We start from the raw sequence: 15,768 nt of genomic DNA on the forward strand, positions 1-15,768 counted from the left end.
AGATAAAAAGAAACATTTTTGAAATAATAGAAGAATCAATTTATTGAGGATATATACCTCTAAATTTCTATGTAGTTAATATCTTACAGAACACAAAAATTAAAAATTCATAGAAAAAAGGTAAAATATACCAATCCCAACCACATTTGAACATGTAAATGCATTTCTTTCAATGATTAACAGAAAAGTGTAGACAAAAAGCAGTAAGAATATAGTGGAGTGGAACGAGTTTATTAACCTTTTCAAACTAGGACAACAATTAAATAACATTAAAATCAATAATGGCAGAGTTCCAGTAGCTCTCTAACCTAACTAGTTTATAATTGGTATAATATTTTACTAGAATATTAACTTATACTTTATTCTTTGTCCTTGCTGTGTTTTTCCCGACCTTAGTTTAAGCCATTGGACCATGCTTTTTTTTAAATTGAAGTACAGTTGTTTTACAATATTGTGTTAGTTTCAAGTGTACAGCATAGTGATTCAGTAGTTTTGCAGATTATATTCCATTACAGGTTATTACAAGATAATGGGTATAATTCCCTGTGTTCTATGGTATACCCTTGTGGCTTATCTATTTTATATATAGTAGTTTGCATCTGTTAATCCCATACCCCTAATTTGTCCCTCCCCTCTTCCCTCTATCCTTTGGTTACCACAAGTTTGTTTTTTACATCTGTGAGTCTGTTTCTGTTTTGTATATACATACACTTATATTATTAAGATTCCACATATAAGCGATATATAATATTGGACTTTGACATTTCACTAGGCAAAATACTCTCTTGATCCATTCACATTGCTACAAGTGGCAGGCAGTATTTCATCTTTTTTTATGACAGTAATATTCCATTGCACATAGATATACCACATCCTCTTAAACGAGTTATTTGTTGATGGGCACTTGGGTTGCTTCCATGTCTTGACTATTGTACATAGTGCTTCTATGAATATTGAGGTGCATGTATCTTTATGAATTAGTGTTTTTGTTTTATCTGGATATATAGCTAGGAATGGAGTTGCTAGATCATATGGCAGTACTATTTTTAGTTTTGAAGGAGCCTTCATACTGTTTTCCATGGTGACTGCAGAAATTTACATTCCACCCAACAGTATAGGAGGGTTCCCTTTTTTCCACATCCTTGCCAATATTGCTTTGTAGACTTTTTGATGACAGCCATTCTGACAGGTGTGGTTTTGATTTATATTTCTATAATAATTAGTGATGCTGAGCATTTTTTATGTGTCTGTTAGTCATCTGTATGTATCCTTTGGAAAAATGTCTGTTCAAAATGACTTTGGAAAAATGTGTGCCCACTTTTTGATTGGTCTGCTTGTTTTTTTGATATTAAGTTGTATGAGCTGTTTGCATATTTTGGATATTAACCCCTTGTCGGTCATATGATTTACATATATTTTCTCCCATTCCATGCATAGGTTGTCTTTTCATTTTGTTGATGGTTTCCTTTGTTGTGCAAAAGCTTTTAAGCTTACTGAGGTCTCATCTGTTTATTTTTGCTTTTATTTCTTTGGCCTTAGGAGACTGATCCAAGAAAATATTGCTATAATTTATGTCAAAGTATTCTGCCTATGTTGTCTTTTATGAGTTTTATGGTTTCATGTCTTTTTTTTTTTTTTTTTTTTTCCGGTATATGGGCCTCTCACTGTTGTGGCCTTTCCCATTGCGGAGCACAGGCTCCGGATGCGCAGGCTCAGCGGCCATGGCTCACGGGCCCAGCCGCTCCGCGGCACGTGAGATCTTCCTGGACCGGGGCATGAACCCGTGTCCCCTGAATCGGCAGGCAGACTCTCAACCACTGCGCCACCAGGGAAGCCATGGTTTCATGTCTTATAATTAGTTCTTTAAACCATTTTTTGTTTTTGTGTACAGTGTGAGGAAATGTTCTAATCTCATTGTTTTACATATGGCTGTCCAGTTTTCCCTGCACCACTCATTGAAGAGACTGTCTCTTCTCCATTGTATATTCTTGCCTCCTTTATAGATTAATTGACCATAGGTTCATGGGTTTATTTCTGTGCCTTCTATTCCACTCCATTGATCTATGTGTCTGTTTCTGTGTCAACACCATGCTGTTTTGATTGCTGTAGCTTTGTAGAATAGTCGGAAGTCAGAGGGTTATACCTCCAGCTTTGTTCTTTCTTTCTCATGATTGCTTTGACAATTCAGGGTCTTTTGTGGTTCCCTACAAATTTTAGGATTATTTGTTCCAGTTCTGTGAAAAATGTCATGGGTCTTTTGATAGGGATTATATTAAATCTGTAGATTGCTTTGGGTAGTATATCAAGTTTATTAATATTAAACCTTCCAATTTAAGAGCACACGATATCTTTCCATTTTTTGAATCACCTTCAATTTCCTTAACTGTGTTTTATAGTTTCGGAGTACAGATCTTTCACCTCCTAGGTTAAGTTTATTCCTAGGTATTTTATTTTTTGATGTGATTTTAAACAAATATTTTTTTTACTTTCTCTTTCTGTTATTTTATTATTAGTGTATAGAAATACAACAGATTTCTGTATATTAATCTTGTATCCTAAAACCTTACTGAATTCATTTATTAGTTCTAAGAGTTTTTGGGTGGAGACTCTAGGGTCTTCTATATAGAGTATCATGTCATCTGCAAATAGTGAGTGTATTTACCTCTTTCCTTTCAATCTGGATAACTTTTATTTTTCTTGTTTGACTGCTGTAGCTATGACTTCCAATACTATGTTAAATAGAAGCAGCAAAAGTGGGCATCCTTGTCTTGCTCCTGAATTTAGCAGGAAGGTTTTCAGCTTTTCACCATTGAGTATTATGTTGGCTGTGGGTTTGTCATAAATGGCCTTTATTATGTTGAGATATGTTCCCTCTATACCTACTTTGATGAGAGTTTTTACCATGAATAGATGTTGGATTTTGTCAAATGCTTTTTATGTCTCTATTGAGATGATCATGTGGTTTTCTCTTCCCTTTGTTAATGTGGTGTATCACATTGATCGATTTGTGTATGTTGAACAATCCTTGTGACCCTGGAGTAAATTCAACCTAATCATGATGCATGATCCTTTTTATGTATTGTTGGATTCAATTTGCTCATATGTAGTTGAGGATTTTTACATCTATATTCATAAAATATATTGGCCTATAATTTTCTTTTTTTATAGTATCTTTGTCTGGTTTTGGAATCAGGGTAATGATGGCCTTGTGGAATGAACTTGGGAGTGTTCTCTCCTCTTGAATTTGTTGGAATAGCTTGAGAAGGATAGGTATAAATTCTTCTGTACATGTCTGGTAGACTTCCTCTGTGAAGCCATCCAGTCCTGGACTTTTGTTAGCTAGGAGTTTTGTTTATTTTTAGTTTTTTGTTTGTTTTTAATTACAGATCCCCTTTTACTTCTAGTGTTTGGTCTGTTCAATTTGTTTTTTCTTGACTCAGTCTTGGCAGACTAGAAAACTGTTTCTAGAAAACTGTACATTTCTTACAGGTTATCCAATATATTGGCATATAGCTGTTCTTAGTATTCTCTTCTGATTATTATTATTTTTTTTGTATTTCTGTGGTGTGGTATTGGTTGTTATTCTTTTTTATTTCTTATTTTATTTGGGTCCTCTCTTCTTGGTAAACCTGCCTAAACGTTTATCATCTTTTGTTTATCTTTTGAAAAAATGCTTTTGCCTTCATTGGTCTTTTCTATTTTTATCTCTATATTACTTATTTTCTCTCTGATCTTTATTAGTTCCTTCCTTCTGCTGACTTTGTGCTTTGTATTTTCTTCTTTTCTAATTGTTTTAGGTGGTAGGCTATGTTGCTTATTTGAGATTTTTCTTGTTTCTTAAGGAATGCCTGTATCACTATGAACTTCCCTCTTAGAATTGCTTTTGCTGCATCTCATAGATTTTGGAAAGTTGTGCTTTCATTTTTGTTTGTCTCAAGCTATTTTCTGAATTCCTCTTTGATTTCATTATTGACACATTTGTGTTTTTTATTTAGGAGCTTTTTAAAAAAAATTTTCCCTTGTTTGTTCATTTCCCTTTTTTCTTTCTGTAGTTGATTTCTAGTTTTATATCACTGTGGTTAGAAAAGATACTTAATATAATTTCTACCCTCTTAAATTTGTTGACGCTTGTTTCATAACCTAGTATGTGATCTATACTGAAGAATGTCCCATGCACACTTAAAAATAATGTGTATTCTGCTTTTTTTTGAATGTAGTGTCCTGTAGATAGAAATTAAGGTCAAATGGTCTATTGTGTCATTTGGGACCTCTGTTGCCTTATTAATTTTCTGTCTGTATGATCTTGTCTATTGATACCATTGGGGTGTCAAAGTCTCCTACTATTAATATATTATTGTTAATTTCTCTCTTTATATCTGTATTTGCTTTATACATTTAGGTGTTCATGCATTGGATGCATATATGTTAATGACTGTAATATCCTCCTCTTGTATTGACCCCTTTATGAGTATATAATGCCCTTCTTTGTTTTTTTCTATAGCCTTTGTTTTAAAGTTTATTTTGTATGATTTGACTGTTGTTGCCCCTACTTCTGTTTCCATTTGCATGAAATAGTTTTTTCCATTCCCTTTTAGTCTGTATGTGCCTTTTGCCCTGAAGTGAGTCTCCTTTAGGTAGCACAGAGCAGGTTCTTGTGTTTTTTTTTTTTTTTTTTAATCCAATCAGGCCTCCTGATGTCTTTTCACTGCAGCATTTAATCCATTGACATTTAAAGTAATTATTGATAGGTCTGTACTTACTGCCATCTCTGACGAATAACTAATAAAAAAGGAAAATGTATATACTTTCAATGGCCAAGCTGCTGGACACCACCTTCATCACTGCAGAAGTGCATATGTATGAGAAGATTAAATGTCTTTCTGGCTAAGAGAATGCAACAGAAGGAAAAAGCACAACTTCCTTATATGAAGTACCAGGGAATCAGGCATATTCAAGAGCCATTAGTGAAAGCATAAGTAGTTACAAACTTTATGCAAGGAAATTTGGAAGTATTTGGCAATATTTTGTTTACATTTTAAACTGTCATATGATTTCTGAATTTCTACATTAGGCAAATACTCTTGACAGTATATAAATGTTTTGCTATGCAGTTTTATTTAAACAGTGATGTTTTACTTGTAGTAATAACAAAAAGAAACAATTGAATTATTCCTCTATAGAAGCATGGTTAAATGATTATTCAGCCACAGAATTCTACAGACCTTTAAAATGAATACACAGTGACATGAGATTTATGGTACTCACCTTTTTTACTGATATCATTTTATGTTGAATAGAAATTATAATGAAGTTATTGCAATAAATTTCCATATGATGTTACAGAAAAACCCAAATGAAATTTTTGGCCAACCCAATAAAATAAGAGCTTATGTTTTTGAGTTCCTACTATATGCTAGCATCTGTACAATGCTTTTTGGATATGTTATTTTACTTACTATGACAAACTTGTGAGACAGATATTATATATAATTATTCTTAGTATTTCATATGTTTTACATGTAAGTAAACTGAGTGGTACAGAGGTTACACTATCTTTCCAAAGTTACACTTTAAGACATCAGTGAAGAAAGAATAAGGCCTAGAGCTGGCTAACCTCCCAAGTCCAAGTTCGTCACCAAAATACACTCAGCAATAAACACTAGGTAGAGGAACTACAGATGACACAAAAATTTTGTCATGTTTTCTTTTTTTGCTTTTGTGGTTTAAAATAGAAATTGGCTTTTCACAGTAACAAAAAAAGATACATAAGTAGACAAATGAAAGAATACATAAAGAATGGCCCCTGAATATTTTCATTTGATCTTGTGTGGAGATTCATCTTCTAGATGGTACATACCAAACTAAAATGGGAGATGATTAACTCCCTCACACAGAGAGAAACCTGTCTCTTTACCTTTTATGTTCCTGTGAGTTGTTAAATGTACAGCCTACATACTCTGTGAAAACCTTAAATGGTGATGATCTGAAAACTCAGAGTTATTCCCTGTCATGGCATTTAGGAATAGCTAGATAGCTCTTTTTTGTCATTTTTCTGGAATAACATTTTATAGAACTTAAATAGAATACTTTCCATGGAAGGCCACTATAATTAGAAATAGCTTTCAAGTTTTCCTCACAGCTTTGAATCATTTACACCAAACCACCAATAACCATTTATTTATTGTCAGTATTTTTCTAGTATAGGAAACTAGTGTCGTGACATGAATTTTCATGTAAATAATTACATGGAAACTGTATATGCACTTCTGATAACATGAAGTAGTTTTTTTGTTGCTTATTTTTCCAGCTTTATTGAGATATTACTGACATATAAGACTGTGTAAGTTTGTGTACAATATCATGATTTGATATTAGGAAATGATTATTACAGTAAAGTTAGTTAATAACAGATTCATCAACTCACACAGTTACCTTTAGTTTTATGGTGAAAACTTTTAAGATCTACTCTCTTAACAACTTTCAAGTATACAATACTGTACTGCAACTATGGTTACCATGTTGTTCATTACATTCCCAGAACACTGGAATCTGTACACACTGACTGCATTCACTCATTCTCCACCCTGGCCAACCAGTAATCTACTCTCTGTTTCTATGAGTTTACTTTTTGTTTATTTGATGGTCTAGATTATACATGTAAGTGAGATCATACAGAGTCTGTCTTTCTCTAATTTATTTCACTTAGCATAATGCACTCAAAATCCATCTATGTGTTGCAAATAGCAGGATTTCCTTCTTTTATAATGGCTGAATAATATTTCTGTGTATATGTGTGTGTGTGAGTGTCTTTATCCATTCATCCAACTGTGACACTTAGGTTGTTTCCATGTATTGGCTATTGGCAGTAATGCTGCTGTGAACAGGGGTGGATAGTCAGCTCTTCAAAATAGTGATTTGATTTATTTGGATATATACCCAGAAGTGGATTGCTAGATCACATAGTAGTTCTACTTTTAATTTTTTGAGGAACTTCCGTACTGTTTTCCATAATGTCTGCACCAACTTACATTCCTAAAAGTGAACAAAGATTCCCTTTTTTATATATCCTTGCCAGCATTTATCTCATCTTTTTGGTAATAACCATTCTACAATGTTAGGTGATATCTCCTTGTGGTTTTGATTTGAATTTTCCTGATGATTAGTGATGTTGAGTACTTATTCATGTACCTTTTGGATATTTGTACATCTTCTTAAAAAAATGCTATTCAGGTCTTTTGCCCATTTTTAAATTGGATATTTTCTCTATTGAATTGTATAGGTTCCTTATATATTTTGGATATTAACCCTTTATCAGATATATGAGTTGCAATTATTTTCTCCCATTCTGTACACTGCCTTTCATTTTGCTGATTCTTTCTCTTGCTATGCAGAAGCTTTTTAGTTTGACGTACTCCCATATACTAATTTTCACTTTTATTGTTTGTACTTTTAATGTTATATCTGAAAGATTATTGCCAAGAGCTTTTTCCTTATGTTTTCTTCTAGTAGCTTTATGGTTTCAGGTTTAAGTTTTTAATCCAATTCAAGTTAACTTTTGAGTGGTTTAAGGGTACAAATTCATTCTTTTGCATATGGATATTCAGTTTTCCCAACAGCATTTATTGAAGAGACTATCATTTCCCCATTGAGTATTCTTGTCTCCCTTGTAGACTATTAGTTGACCATATGTGTGGGGTTTATTTCTGGGCTCTCAATTCTGTTCCATTGGTCTGCGTGTATATTTTTATGTCAGTACCATACTGTTTTGATTACTACAGCTTTGTAGGATAATTTGAAACCAGGAAGTGTGATGCTTCCAGCTTTGTTCCTCTTTCTCAAGATTACTTTGGCTATTCAGGATCTTCTGTGGTTCTATATAAATTTTAGGATTGTTTTTTCTATTTCTTAAAAAAAGTAGTTGGAATTATGAAAGGTATTGTGTTGAATCCTTATCATAATTCCAAGATGGCTTTGAGTAACGTGGGCACTTTAATTATATTAATTCTTTCAATCCATGAACATGAGCTATCTTACCATTTATTTGTGTATTCTATACTTTATTTCATAAGGAGTATTTTGAGATGATTCCTGAAAGCAAAATTGCCATATATTGTTAATCCTTTGAAGATGATGTCTCCGAAGAAATTTTGTTGGATTAGGTTTCACATACAAAATGTTGCATGATGACTACTGAAACTGTTTCACTAAATTCCTTCCCTGTGAGTTCAATCGTGGTATTCACCCTCATTCTCTCATTTCTCCATTTTTGCATCTCTAGAGTAGTCATTGATCCCTTGCTATGGACACTGACCTTAGGGCAAATCATCTAATCTTTCCATAGGAACTTCTGACTATGTAATTTCATTAACCCCTTAATCCATTTTCATGTTTCCTGCTGAGTCTCTGAATGCTATACTGCTGTTAATGGTTTCTTTCTTTCAGACCTCAAATTAAATTTAGGGGTCTTCACCTCCATTAAATGTTCTAATAAGATATTTTATTATGTTTCACAAATGAAAATTATGAAAGAAACTATACTTTTCCTAAGACTCTATCACAGAAATAAGGAGTTGATTTTCTTCTCAAGTGTGGAAGAGAGCTAAGCATTCCAAGCAATGAGGATTCTTAAGTCTAGCACTTTTAATCTGTTACTTCCAACTGTCTCTCAAATCTTCTTATTCAACTCCAAATATAGATAAGCCCTCAAAAGTTTGTTTTGAGAGAGAGAATGGATCTAGGAGATATAGGTATTATGACAGTCATTCTCTGAATTGTGGTTTGTGACTTTATTTTTGCAGGCAAGATATTAAAATAATATCGTATATCCAAAAATTCTCCTTCAGCCCTATTACTCAGGCAGCCTTGTGGCATAAGAAGCACGATAGCATAAGGGCAGAGACTGAATGAAATCAATACAGTGTAAACCTGATTCCTCCAAAAGTGAAAAAAAAGTTTGTCTTTTTTATTTGTGGCCTCCTATTGCCCAAATTAGACTGTGATTTTCATTGGAGTCAAGATTGACTCATCTGTATATATTCTATGATGTTCCTTTGACACTTCTAATTCTCTCCTTTGCAATCAGGCTTAACGGTGGGTTGCTCTCATAAGAAAAACCTGGTAACCTATGTTGAACTGGATTCTTCCCAGACCCCACTTACTTTTTCTTCTTAGTTATTCAAATGGAATATTTCAGGAAGACTGCACGGCAGTATGCCTGTGGAGAGAGCCAAAAAGCTCTGTAACCAAATATATATACCAGATTGCCCCGATTTAGTTGTTAACACTGGATCAATGGAAACAGTCTCTGAATTGAAGTGAGAAAAATTCTGTAAGATGTTTTATTGAAAATTAGAATAAATGGATCATATCTACTCCCCATGATCAAATACACGGTTTAAATAATAATATGAAAATAATAAGAAAAATAAGAGAAAGAATTTACAAATGTTTCTGATGCTTCGGGAAACCAGAATTTAAATTTGTTTACTTATTATTATTTTTTTAACATATCTCAAAAAAGGAATGTGTGATAAAATTGATGTACTTGGTACCACTGTGTAGGATAACTGCTTATATTTTTGCTCAATTATTTCACCCATATATTTCTTACTTATGTGCCATAGTATCTACTCCAGACTTCAAATCTTAGTTGAAATTCAATAAATATTTATTGACTCAATTAATCAATGCATGAAATTTGTAATAGTTATTGGTCATTTGGAACAGCTTAAGATACCCCATCTTTTTCTGTTCCAGCCCATTATCTAGTATTTTCCTTTTCTACCTCTATATTCACATAAAAAGAACACAGAAAAGGATGTGTCATATGCAAAGATACTATTTGGACATCAAGATTTGGTGAAACAGTAATAGCAGAATGAGAATGAACTATCTTCTTTTAGGGTAAATGCCTTTTGGCTTGCTGTTACCCTGAGTGAGTTACCTGGGACTTATCCTGACATCAGAGGAGTAAGATACAGAGGATTCCAATACTGGTATAGACTTGTTGCAGAAAAAAATCAAAGGAAACTGTTAAGCGTTTTTAGGTATTGGAAATCACTTAAACCATTTCTATGCATTCTCTGCATGGACCATTGAGTCTGACTACCTCAATTAGAATTTTGCATTTATTTCCTGTTACCAAAATGACCTTACCCAAGTCAACAAATCTCTCTATGCTTAGTTTCTTTATCTGTAAAATGGTGACAGTAACACTTCCTGTAGTTGCTATAAAGGTTAAATGAGATGTAAAATGCCCAAGCTCTGTGTCTGTAATGTAACACTCAATAAATATTAGTTATGCTTATTACAATTAATCTAACTTAGTTTTTCACTTTCTTCATTTTATATCACCGTGGATTACAATAGTGCTTGGAGCTTAAGTACTTGCCAGAAATAATAGTTTCACTTCACTAAATGTATTCTCTGCATATTAATTTTTCCCATTACCTAAAAAGATGTCAGGAGACTGATGACAATATTTGTGTTTGTGAATCCTGGGAACAAACTAAATACCAGTAACTCTAAGAATGCTTTACGTAGTATGAAAAAGAGTATTCAACCATCTACACAGAATAAGATAAGGCCTCATTTTTCTTAATCCACATACAGGCCTTGTTATAGATCTACAAGTTGAGTTCATGGAGTAAGTTTTTGTTCTAATATGATTAGAAGACTGAGTTGTATGACATAAATATGTAAGTATTAGAAGACTTTTATTACTAGAACTTTGGTGGGAGGGGTGTACATGTATTATTTGTGATACAAATATAGTTATATATTATTTTTTATGTTTTCTGAAAGTTATATATTTATAATATATAAAATGAAAAAAACCAATATTTTAATTTTAAAATAAAAATGAGCTTTCTAGGAATATAAGATATATTATTATTCTTAAGTAATAAAATAAAATAATTAGTGCCACTGCCACAGCTCAAGAGCCACTGCATAAATTAGATAATACAACCAATTTTAAATTGTGGAAGAAAGCAACAGAGATTTTTGGTGGACAAAGGTTTATTATGGTGAAACTATTGGGAATTTGCAATCATGTAAAAAGCTTCCCTTCAGCTTTCTGCTGATCTATTGGAATGCAAAGATAAATGTCTCTGTGATTTATAATGCTAGGCACAGAAATTGAATAACATCTCAAGACACTAGAGCTGAATAAAACCTTAAGGTTTCATCTGGTGACTTTTTATCTCCTTTGAGAAAAGGAAAACTTAACTTTTTACTTCAAATTATGAATTTCCTCGTCAAAATAATAGAAATTAAGAACTTCCTGTTGGGTTTGCCGTGAGGTATTTTTTTCATAGGTTAAGAATGACATAGAGACAAGCCAATTCCCACATCTCCTGAGTGGAAGAATTGCCAAAATACCAATAAATAGAGTGGAAGAACAATGCCAAAGTATGGAAACAAAGAGCCACGATCCAAGCAATTTGGACTGTGAGACTGGGTCTTGTGATGCACCCAGCAGAGAGAAAATATCAAGGGAGGTAACATTTGATCAGGAGGCCAGGGAACATTGTTACTGTTATCATCATTTAAAGATGCTTTGAGCATCAACACTGCAGTAAATGCTATAAAGAACGATTAGACCCAGTTCATGCCCACTTGGCACTCAATTAGACACATCAGAGAGGTCTCTTCAGAGTACTCATGAAAACTGCATATTTAGAGCATTTTCAGAAAAGGTGTGGCTGTTAAAAAACTTTCTAAAATGTACTTAAGTGGAACAGAAGATGAACAATCTAGTACTTCAGAATGAACTAATTTTCATATTATATAATTATATAATTTATTTTTATAAAAATATACAATTATATAACAATATATAATGTAATAATTATATTCATTTTTTATATAGTACCTAATATATTGGGAGAAGTAAAGACTGAAGACAGACATTATGAAGTGATTTAAGTAAGAAAGAGAAAGACAAACACTGTATAATATCACTTATTTGTGGAATATAAAAAACCCGAACTCATAAAAACAGACAGTAGAATGGTGGTTACCAGAGGCTTGGGGTGGGGGGTGGGGCGGGGGGGTTTGGGGGGGAAATTGGGGAGATGTTGCTTAAAGATACAAATTTGCAGATAAATAAACCCTGTAGATCTAATGCATAGCACAGTGATTACAATAAAAATACGTATTGTAAACTTCAAAGTTGCTAAGAGATTAGATCTGAATTGTTCTCAACACAAAAAAAGGAAATGATAATTATATGACATGATAGAGGTGTTAGCTAATGCTACAATGTTAATCATACTTCCATATATACATGTATCAAATCAATACATTGTATATCTTAAACTTATATGTTATATATCAATTATATCTCAATAAAAATAAAATTTAAAAAAAGACAGTATGCAGCATTGAATATGGAGAAATATAGGACTCACATAAAATGTAGGCACCTCTCTGAAGTCCTATCCAGAAATCTAGCAGACTTGAAAAATAATCTCATAATGGTTTGGGATTGTTGGTCATAATTATATGGGGTCATTCTTCTGTAATTTAAATTCATTCAGATATATCAGTCAGATACATTCACAGACAGCACTGAAGCACATATTTTTGAGGGAATGAATTATTAATGTATGCTTGAATGAATAAATACTTACTACATGTGGAGTGTGTGACCAAAATGAAATTAGTATTTTAGAGTATTTATAATTTTCTTGAGAAAGCAATATATTGGTATAAGAAGGTAAATAAGAAAAATCATTCAGGCTGGTACACTGATACCTACATTAGTATTAAAAAACAAACTTAAAAATGTCTTTATTCTTTGCCTCAAGCTGGGCTTCTTTTTATAAACCAGTAAACCTGCATGGCCACCAGTTAGTAATAGTTTCATAAGCACTCTGGCACCAACAGAGGCTATTTCAGCATTCTTTGACTTAGAACCCCAGTACTAGAGAGAGCTTTCTGACACCACCAAGACAACTAAGCCATCATGGAATTCTGAATGTTTCCTACCCACTAGCAAAATATTTGAATGATTGAAAAATGTTATGACAAGATTATCCTTCTTCTTTTCTCAACACACTATTATTTGCTTTTTGCTAAGACCGTTTCTTCAACTTTTACATTCTTGCCGTATTATTTCGACTTCAAAATATTTCTACTTCAATGTAAATAAAATTCAAAATGTAAATGAAGCAGAAATTAATCAGATTCAATACTGTTTGTGCCAAATACCCAGAATGTCTGCTATGTGAATATTTCAGTCAGAAAATTTACAATAGATGAACAACTTGGTATAACTTACCTCTGAGTAATGAATATTTTACATAGCAGTGAAGAGTGTAGACTCTTGGATAAGGCTGTATGGCTTGAAACTGTCATGACAATTTAATGGCTTGTGCACAGCCTTGACTTAAATGAAATGTTTTTTGAGAGCAGGGATTTCATCCATTATCACTCTTTAGTGATATTGTTCAAAATATGAATAGTTTGCTTTCTTTCTGCTTTCAATATATATCGGCCTGGGAACATTGTTCAGTATGATACTACCAAACCATTTTTATAATATCAAAGTCAGTGTTGCTATTAGGTTCTAAAAAAATATTTTCCATATCCTCCACCAAGAAATTTGACCTGTTTGAGAATTAAAATCTTTCATCATGACTATCTGTAATATGCAAAGTTAAATGCTAATATCTTGAGGAGATTCATGATTTGATTTGTTCCCATGATGCTATGATCAATTTTTGAAAAGACTTCTCTTAATTGTATCTTTGCCACACAACTGTTGTGTTTTTCTTTCAATAAAATTGCTTGGTTTGGACGCTTAAACACACAGCTTTTAAGCAGCATGTATGATACTCAAGGAGGGATTTCTTCCTGCTAACTTGTGGTCTCAACTTAGATGTTATAACAAAAATGCAGTATCTTTGAAGTCAGTGCCAAGTGGAGATTATTTGTCCCAAAAAAGTCTACCTTAGAAGAGATACTACTTTCATACAGCTTACTCACGTTTGATTTAAATGATTTTTTTTCTTAAATTTTAGAGGCAAAAACAAATAAAAGATTGATGCAATCAAATCATGGTTAAAAAGCATATAACATTCTCCAACGATTTCTATAAATGAAATGTCCATATTTAATATAAATATTGAAGTTAGATATTTTTGGAATATTGAGTATAGATAGTATACTTATATCAGATATTGGAAGCACTGTATTTGTATTTAATATTAAATCATTAAAATGAGCATTTTATCCCTCAGCATAAGCTTAAAAAATAGAAATTTGTAGAATAACGACTGAAGATCATTAGTAAGCAATGTCAAAATCCAAATCAGTGATAAGTTCCAAATAACCAAGACACACTTCATTCATTTCTGCTTTTGAAACTTCACTTAAGAACTTGTTTCTCTCTCTCACCTTCCGATTCCTTGTCCTCTATTCCTAACTAGAGTTTAAGTGCCATCTCACTTTCTCCCAGAATCGATCTCTGACTACTCAAACAATGGTGAAAATTATCTGTATTTTACATTATCATCTCAAGTGTATATTAAATCATATAACTGTTTTTATATCTCTTTAACTTATACTATATGTCTATACTGTCAGCAAAGTACAATCTAAGGATCAAATCCAAGGCTTCAACTGTGTATATACTCGCAAGCTGAGAATGGATTTTATATTTTAAATAGTTGAAAATGAATCAAAAGGAGATTGATATTTACGAATCATAAAAATTATATGAAATTCAAATTTCAGTGTCTATTAATAAAGTTTTATTGGGACACAGCCACACATATTCCCTTTTTATTGTTTTTACACTACAACAGTGGAGTTGGATAGTTGTGGCAAAGAAAACATGGCTCACAAACCCTGAACACTTTTTATCTGTACTTCTCAAAAAACTATTTGCCAACCACTGGTCTACAGCATAAGTAATCAGTTATCTGTGTCTCCATCCAGTAGTGGTGTTTAATGCCTTCAGAATTTTTTTTTTTTAAAGCAGCAACTTTAAAAAAAAATTATTTACTTATTTTATTTTTGGCTCTGTTGGGTCTTTGTTGCTGTGCACGGGCTTTCTCTAGTTGCAGCGAGTGGGGGCTACTCTTTATTGTGGTGAGTGAGCTTCTCATTGCCGTGGCTTCTCTTGTTGCAGAGCACAGACTCTAGGCGCGCAGGCTCAGTAGTTGTGGCGCACGGGCTTAGTTGCTCCACGGCACGTGGGAGCTTCCCGGACCAGTGCTCAAACCTGTGTCCCCTGCATTGGGAGGTGGATTCTTAACCACTGCGCAACCAGGTAAGTTCCTGCCTTCAGTTTTTTATATTCAAACACAGAGTATATAAAACACTGTCATGGATACACTGGTTGTTACAAAGTATGTACCTAATTAAAGCAAATCAGGGCAATCTAGAATAGGTGAATTTTAAAGATTGACCTACAGAAATTATTCTAGGCCTAGTAACTCTGCTTCAATGCTGGATAAAGCATGCATATGAAATGTGACTTGTACAAATTTTATGCTTTAAGATGAATAAGGTCTGAGGATCTAATGTACAACACAGTGACTATAGTTGATAACACTGTACTATATAACTGAAATTTGCTAAGAGAGTACAACTTATACAGACACACAAAAAAGATAAATATGTGAGGTGATGGATATGTTAATTAACTAGATGGGAAAAAACCTTTCACAATATATACAACATATATCAAATCATTACAATGTATACTTTAGATATCTTACAATTTTATCAATTATACCTCAATAAAGCTGAAAAAAA

The sequence above is a fragment of the Kogia breviceps genome, chromosome 6 (genome assembly GCF_026419965.1).
Source record: "Kogia breviceps isolate mKogBre1 chromosome 6, mKogBre1 haplotype 1, whole genome shotgun sequence".
In the NCBI taxonomy this organism is placed as follows: domain Eukaryota; kingdom Metazoa; phylum Chordata; class Mammalia; order Artiodactyla; family Physeteridae; genus Kogia; species Kogia breviceps.